This window comes from Lygodium microphyllum, chromosome 21 (assembly GCF_053477565.2).
Source record: "Lygodium microphyllum isolate KBCC chromosome 21, Lygodium_microphyllum_v1.1.10, whole genome shotgun sequence".
Classification (NCBI taxonomy): domain Eukaryota; kingdom Viridiplantae; phylum Streptophyta; class Polypodiopsida; order Schizaeales; family Lygodiaceae; genus Lygodium; species Lygodium microphyllum.
Window position 1 is genome coordinate 4,537,844 of NC_141155.1, and position 9,018 is coordinate 4,546,861.

Consider the following 9,018-nt stretch of genomic DNA (forward strand, 5'->3'; position numbering starts at 1 on the left):
TTCACTTTGGCCATTTGTTTGTGAGTGATAGGCCAAAAAAAAATCTAGCTTAGTCTCTAGATTTTAAAAGAGACCCCTCCCAAAAATACTAGTCATTCTAGGTTCTTTATCGGACACCATTGGAGTAGGCAAGCCATGGTATTAAAAGATTTGTGATATGAAGAGGATTGTCATTTGATGGGCCTTAATAGTTTTCTTAGTATGTATGAAATGAGCTTGTTTGGTTAACTTGTCAACCATTGTCATGAAATTTAATATTTGACATTTCAAAAATGATTATTCCATTTTAAACTAGCCACTTAAAATGAAACAATGATAAGGGAATAAAGGTCAAGATATTGATGAGCGATGGGCTACTTCCACAAGGGAACCAAGGGGAAATAGTCCACCAAGAGTAGGGTAAATGAGGCTTACAAGGGACTAATTATAAGTTTCATTAATCATCCAAGGGTTGGTGCAAATGGTCTCAAAAGAACCTTAAAGATTGGCAATCTAGGGGGTGGTTTAAGCTAGGGGGTGCTAACAAGCTTAAACTAGGGGTGCTAGCTAGCTTCAGGTGGGGGGTTCTAGCTTATCCATATTTTATTATAAAAAATACAAAAATGAGTTTCAAAATTAAACCTAGAGCCTATTGTATTTATTGGTAAATCAATGCTAGTGTAATATAGCCTTAGGCTAGAATCAGAGATAAAAAAAGTCAAAATCTATCCCTAGAAGGGGGTGCACCTCCTCTTTTGGAGGGATGTGGGATGAGAGAGAGGAGAGTGAGATGACTCACCTAGGTTTCACTTCACCCTTCCATTCTAGGAGCCTTCCCTTCCACTCTAGTCACCCTACCTTGCATGTGAAGGTACAAAATGCTATGGGTAGCCTAAAGGAGAGCCAATGGAAATTAAGCAACACATAACCCCTACACCCATAATCATGTGAAGGCTCATATGCTATTGGTCAGCCATTAAGAGAGCTAATGAGAGCCTAGCCTCACACATGCCTCTCACACCTCTCACACAAGCTAAGAGGACACTTGTTACTATGTTCTCACTCCACCATACAAGGAAGCCATCAATGGTATTGAAGGATGAGAGAAGAGGTCCAATAGCCTTCAAGGATGATAATATAAACATGATATTACTGCCCAAGGAGGGATATGTGTTTTTTTTTGTGAGTATTTTCACTCATTATCAAGTCTCCTTCTCATGTGAAGAGAAGAAGAGACCTTGCACAAACAACTCTTGGCTATGGAGTGCAAATCTATGCAATATCCATGTTAAACAAGCAAGCCGTGCAAGTTATCTATATCTCTCTATCATATACTATGTATTATGCTATGATAAGCTCCATGAGAGGATTTATGTGAGGAAATACTTCTTTCTTGTTCTTCTTCCTCACAATCTACCTCTCTTCCTACTAGCTATCTCCACCTTTGAAGGTTTTTGAGATCTTAGGATGGAGGCTCCACCAAGCTATGTGTGTGTTGTTGCATGAAGCTCACCATAGTCATGCTATTAAGCTTGAGAAGGAACCAAGTTGTATTCAAGGAGAATTTATAATACATGTGCCTCTTTGAGGGGACACTAGTTCCACATAAATCTAGTCCTAAATTGTGTCATTGCCACTCTCTCTATGTGGCCCCTCTCTCTTTGACTCTCGTTATAAGTTATTCTCATAATGGTAAAAAAAATTTATGTGTTTTTTTGTGACTAGACTCCATCCATGCACATAGTTCTCATCTTCTACTATCTCTCTTAGCAAAGTTTTGCAACCTTGTCACTAAAATGTGTTATGTTAATAGAGGAGCGGACAATTTTGGTTTTCACCATATTCTTGTATTTAGAGAGACTTAGGTAAGCCAAAGATAAAATCCATGGATATACTCTCCCATAGTGAATTGGAAGTTATCAATGGTTGAAGCAAGTCAGGTTGCTTCTCTCTATCATACTTTATCTTTTGGCATAATATGCATTGAGAGACATAACTTTTATGTCTACTTTCATGAATTTCTACCGCACATAGGTAGTTTAAATGCTTTGATGTCCCGCATATGGGGACACATGAGATTCATACATAACTTTCTCACAAAGTGAGTGAGTCACACATAGTCTATCATAAAATACTTTGAGCTTTGATGATCCCTTCATACAATTAAGGGAGTGCCTAGGAGATAGTGTTTTCATATCTCTAGAGCATGTAGGTTTGCTAATAGCTCCTTTTCATAAATTCCTAATGCTCTTTCATCAAAATTTGATCTCCTACTCTTGTATGCCATGGCATGCCCTTTCTAAAGCAATATTTCTCCTAGGTAATCACCACATGCATCACATTGGACCTTAAAAGACTTGAAGAGATCTTGTAGCTTGATCAAAATTTGAGAGATAAGCTTTTGCTTTAGTGTATCAAAAACTAATTACTCCTTTGTAGTCCTTACACATACTTGACCTTTTTTTTGGGTATGTCATGTAATGGACCTACTATGGAGGATAACTTTTCTATGAATCATCTATAATATGCACACATACCAATAAGGCTTTATAGCTTGTGTAAATTCCTTAGTTCAAGCCATTCTTTTGTTACCTCTAACTTTATGGGACCCATAAAAATACCAAATTGAGAGATAATATGGCCTAAATACTTAATTTCTTGTAAGAGAAAATCTTTTTTCTTTTTATTAATATAAATCTTATTATCTTTCAAAGATTGAAGTATTACTTGAAAATGTTCTTTGTTTTCTTCAAGGGATTTGGATTAGATGATGATGTCATCAAAGAACACTCCCATAAACTTGAAATGAGGTCAAAAGATGTTCTCCATCAAACAATTAAAAGTGGTTGGTTTTCAAGCAAAAAGGCATAACAAGATACGCATCAAGACCAAACATAGTTTGAAAAGCAATCTTAGGAATATCTTGTTTAGCTATTCTTATTTGACGATAGCCACTTTTAAGGTCTATTCTACTAAAGTAAATAGATCCTTGCAACTTATGGAATAAATCTTCAATTTGTGGTACAAAAAATCTTTTCTTGGTTGTAATCATATTTAGTTCTCTATAGTTAACATACATACAATATGTGCCATCTTTCTTTTGCATTAAGAGAACTACATTGAAAAAATGGAGATGAAATAGGTCTCACCATTCCTTTGTTTGGTAGTTCATTCACCTACCTCATATTATCCTCTTGTTGAGCTTGAGGGACTTTATAATGAGGTTTATTAGGATGTGAACTCCATGGTATGAGTTCTACAATATGATCATCATCTCCTTTTAAGATGTAATTTCCCAAGGATGTCATCAATAAAATTGCCTTGGAATTGATTTAAGGATTGAAATGACTCAAATTCCTCTTTAATTCCATCATCGAAAGTTTGTGACTCCCTAGAGTCATGCATCACATCCTAAAGAGTGTGAGTGTGCAATGCATGCATTTGTATGTGCTAAGAGAAAGAGAGGGGAAGAGAGCGAGAGACATGCATAGTGTGGGTGAGGGTGAGCCTTGCCCCCCAAGCTTCTCATTGTTCATGAACAAGATGACCAGTCACTTAGAGTTAGTGAGTGGCTCAAGTGTATATCTATACATGTGGGGTTAGTGAGCAGTGATGGGAAGTGGAAACAACATGGCTAGTATCTCAACATTTCTCCCACTTGATGGCCAATGTGGGAGGTAGTAATATACAAGAAGTTAGTGGGGGATAATCATGTTGACCCTATGCCCATCAACTTTTGACAATGCTAAACTGATCACACTAGACAGTTTTTTTGTCAATGCATTCACTGCATTGTCCAATGTGTCAATCTTCACTAATTCAAGCTTCTTGTCTGCTAGGAACTATTACGTAGAATGATATCTAAGAGGGCAAGAAAAATATGCTTATGACTCTCCACGCAACCATATGCTCTTATATAGGCTCTCCAAGACACCTACTCATAGAGCCTCCTTATTAAGCCATGGATTCCATGGCTTGTAGCCACTTGAGCCATACCCACCTTGTCCTTATCTCATAAAGTTAGGGAAAACTCTTAGGACCCATGTCCTAACACTACTCCTACCTTGGAGAAGAGTTTTTATCTCAAAAACATCATAAGTTTCTCAACAACTACTATCACTTGATTAGGGTGATTTTGAAAGAGCAATTGGTTAGTTAGAGTTGAGTCTACCTAATGTAGTTCAAGATCGCGAGGCGTATCTTAATCAGCATGTCCCATGTCCTTGCTCTCAATGCAAGTTGGCAATTAGACGAAAACCCCGATTGTCTTTAGAACACATACGACGATTTGGCGAGTTTCAATCTTAGATCATTGATCTGGCGATTGCGGATTTTCAGCAAACGGTAATTTGAAGTTAATTTCAATCATGCATTGTACTCGCAAGCTAATTGAATACCATATACAATAAGATTACGTCTTGCTGACAAATTTTCTATCCAGGGGAGGTGATGTCTCGTCCCAAGGGGGAGTGCACCCTTTGCGGCCAATTAGAAGAGTACGTGGGTGTGCAATGGATGGAGTGCAAGAGCCAATCCACCACTCGCAAGGCCAATCTATACCATCAATGCCAAAGGAGACAGGTAACCTTCCAGACCTACCTACAATCTTGGAGCCTGAGATGGAGGCAATGATCGATGCATTGATTCCCATGGATGTCGAGACTTCTGATCCACTTAGAGAGGAAGCATCCATACCATTATATGATGGGTGCCAAGTATCTCGACTGAAGACACTGCTTGCACTCTTAAGTGTGCAAGCAAAATACGGGTGGAGCAATACGAGTGTGACTGAGTTGTTTAGGTACCTTGTACATACGCTTCATTGATTTTTTTTCTGCACTATTATTACAAACATTTGTGCTTTTTCAAGGTGTTTTATCGCGCGATGGTCGGCGGTCAGCCAATATTCGATCCATTCTCATGTGGACGATGCATGACTTTCTGGGATTGGGAGAGTGCTCACACTACAAGGGTACACACATATAGCGACGCTAAGTAGAGACGTTTTTTTTTTTGGCATCGGTATTAGCCTCGCTATTAGCGTCGGTATTTGCGTCTTTAAAAACGTCAGTATTAGCGTCGGTATTTAGCGATGCAAATACCAACGTTTTTAAAGACGCAGATATCGACGCTAATAGCGACGACTTACTGCGGTAAAATTTTATCGAAACCTGAACGTTTCTTTCATATGAGCGCGCGAAGGCAGAGAGAAAGAAAGGATTGTGAGCAAGAGATGGAAGTGAGCAAGAGAGATAAGCAAGGGAGGTGAGCAAGGAAGCAAGCCGCAAGCCGCACGCGAGGAGAGGAGCATCGCCCGCACGAAGAGGTCGTGGAAGAAGAAGAGAGCACGATGGTATGCCCTGTTTTGGTTTCTTTACAATCTTTGTTTTGCTTTGCAATGTAGGTTAGAAAGTGTTGGTTTGTCTTCGATCTTTGTGTTGCTTTGTGTTGCTTTGCAATGTAGGTTAGGAAGTATTGAAAGAGAGACAAATGGAAGAGAGTGTTTTCAAAAATTTTCTTGTGTTGGTTTTTATTCTTTGCAATGTAGGTACGAAAATGTATGTGTGTGAGCATAGTTTAGAGCCGACCTCAAAGATAGATAAGTTTAGAGCCGACCTCAAAGATAGATAAGTTTAGAGCCGAACTCAAAGAGATAGGTATGAAAATTTTAAAAAAAAGACACTTGAAATATATATAGTGGAGTGGTCCCAATATACAATATAGAATCTTTATTAAATTATCATTCCATTACATCGCAGTTAAGATGTCTAGCACTCACGACTAACATGGTGGTGATCATGAGGCTTGGCTCAATCAACGTGTCCCCTGTCCATGCATGCAATGCAAATTGGCCATTCGTCAAAAACATCGTTTGTCCATAGAGCATGTGCAACGGTATGGAGAGTTTCGAGTTGAGATAATCGACCAAGCAATCTTGAATTACGAGATTGCGGTAAGTTCTCTCTCATTACGTACTATATGACATGTAATTGATTTAAGTATAACAGTTTGGGGTTATCTTAGAAGTTAGCTCCTTACCATGTCGATACATTGCAGTCCGCAGATCTCTTGCGTCCAATAAGACGGGTTCATCCACGCTCTATACAAATGCCATCCGAGATAACTAATTGTCTCATAGAAGGTGATAACTCTCAACCCCCTTCTATGGGTGAGAATGCTGGAGACATGGACGATCCTCCTGCTTTTTTGGAGCCCGAGTTAGAGGACATGATTGAATCATTGCTTCCGACGGACTCGGAATCCCAAGATCCTTTAATTGCGGAGGCTTCCATTCCATTGTATGATGGGAGTCGAGTATCCCGTTTGAAGACACTTCTTGCATTGTTGAGCATACAAACAAAGTATGGATGGAGCGATGCGAGTGTGACAGAGTTATTCAGGTATATTATGATGTGTATGATTCTTTATTGAAAGCCATTAAAATGTGCTATATAGCACTCTAATAACGTGCTTCATTGCAATTTGTAGAACGTTGAAATCTTACATTTTGCCTATCTAAAACACAATGCCTGAGCCTCGTGATGATGCAAGACAAGTGCTGTGAAAGCTAGGCATGGATTATAATTGCATTCATGCTTGCCCCAGTGATTGTGTTCTCTTCCGGGGAGAGTTTGAATTGTTAGCCACATGTCCTAAGTGCAGTGCGGACAGGTATCGAAATGACTTGCAAGGACAGACTATTTCGTAGAAGGTTTTGAGGCACTTTTCGCTGATACCGCGTGTTCGTCACATTTTTCGGACCAAGAGTTTTGCAAATTTGACTACATGGCATGCGGAAAATCAATCCACCTCCTATAGTGTATGGCCCGTGGTCCTTGTTAACTACAATATACCGCCATGGCTTTCCACCAAGAAAGGACACCTTTTGCTCAGCTTGCTTGTGCCGGGACAATACAAAGTCAAGAATATGGATGTCTACCTCTCTCCACTGATTGATGAGCTAAAGGAGTTGTGGGAGGGAATTGTAGTGGAGGATATGAGCAAACATATTGGTAGGCGATCTGCAACTATAAGGGCAATTCTTATGTGGACCATGCATGACTTTCCAGGTTATGGAGAATGCTCTGGTAAAGCGTGTTTTCTTAATTTGCTAATTTTCTTTGAGCGATGTTGGTATTATGACATGCCTCATTGTACATGTGTGTTCTGCAAGGCTAGTCACGTCAGGTTACCATGCATGTCCTCTGTGTGGACCAAGGTTGGATTCTCGTATGTCAAAATCTATGAAGAAGATGGTATTTGAGGGACATCGGGCCTTTTTGCCAGAGGGTCATGTCATGAGAGAAGGATTTCTTGGTCGCCCTCCTACGAGAATGAACGCACTGAGTTGGTTTGATCGTGGACCAAGACTCGCTTCCCAGTGGAATGCGACGCTTCTCAAATTTCTATGAGCTGACTTATTGGAAAAAACTAAAGATTAACCACCTTTTAGATCCCATGCACATTTTTAAGAATGTGGGTAGCTTGCTATGGGACCACCTCACTGGGTAGTGAGACACACTACGAGCGAGGATGGATTTGAAAGTAGTAGGAAAGATGGAATCATATTGGCCTGTAAGTGGCATCGACGGTCGAGTGCAATTGCCACGCGCTCCTTGGGTTTTGTCTGGCAATGAAGTGCGACGAGTAAAGGAAAACATCAAGTCCTTTCACATGCCGACTGGCCTAATGCGTTCTCTCAAGACATCATCCACAAAGGATGACCAACTGACAGGACTCAAATCCCATGATTGGCATAAGATGTGTCAGGTATGTACGGTATGAGGCTGCGTATGGCATGATTCTGCATATTAGATTTCAGAATCTCCGTTTGTTTATACACAATGTTAATTACATGGTTTTCACAGTTCGTATTGCCGATCGCAATCGCGGGGTCTTTGACATCAGAGGTACGGATAGCCATTTACAAATTGACCGAGTTGGTTCAGTTTGTCTCCCAAAAAGAGATTCACACATCATTGATTGAATCCACGAAATGCATGGCAGTAGAGACTGCTTGTCTTTTGGAGAAGTGTCTTCCCACTAGCATGCTCACGATACAAACCCATCTTCTAGTGCATATTGTAGATGAATTGCAGGTTGCAGGTCCAGTCCATAGTCGATGGATGTTTTTCCTTGAACAGCTCATGAAGACCTTAAAGGGATTTGTGTGACAACGAGCTCGTCCTGAGGGTAGCATGGCTGAAGGTTGGTTAGTGTCGGAGGCCTTGGTGTACATTTCTAAGTGGTTGTCCACTGTGGACCGGGACAAAGGCTTGATATGGTCACTTAAGGAGGATGATCGTTTGAATGGAGATGTCCTAGTGGGAAACGGAATAGAGAAGAAGATGGACACATCCATGGAGTCCAAGGTGAACCGATTTTGTATGCTGCACAGCGCTACGATGGAGAAGTGGCTGCAACGGTATGAGGATGCTCGCGCTGAGCGAGAGTCTGCAAGATCTGACTTTTGACAGAGTACGCGGCAACATCCCATTCGATATCCGAAGGGCTTAGAGGAGATGCCTCTACTCATGTCCACTAGATGGCTACATGAGGCCCTAACCAAAGCATCTCAAGATGGAGAAACAGTTACTGAAGAAGAGTGGGACTTCTCACGTGGATGCAATCCCAAGGTATGGATGCAAACCCAAGGTATGCAATCCCAAGAAATTACAATCTATACTGCAAATCGCAACTAATATACTTGTTCTTCTCCTAGTATAAGGTCCATAGTGCAGCATGGTCATGTGGACGACATTTCAAAGTAGAGCACATCGACAAGTTACGCTCGACAATGGACTGTGGAGTGATGGCAATGTTTGAGCAGGAAAGCCGACGACGTGCCACAGATCCAAACCATGTAGTTGTAGAGATGGAGTATTTCGGATGTTTACAGAGTATCCTTGTAGTGGACTATCGAAGTTTCTCCGTTACCATATTTGATGTGCAATGGTTCAAGGTTACTCTCAAAGGAGTAGGTGCAAGTGTTCGGCGAGGGCCGAGTGGCTATGTTGAGATTGACTCAACGAAGAAGTG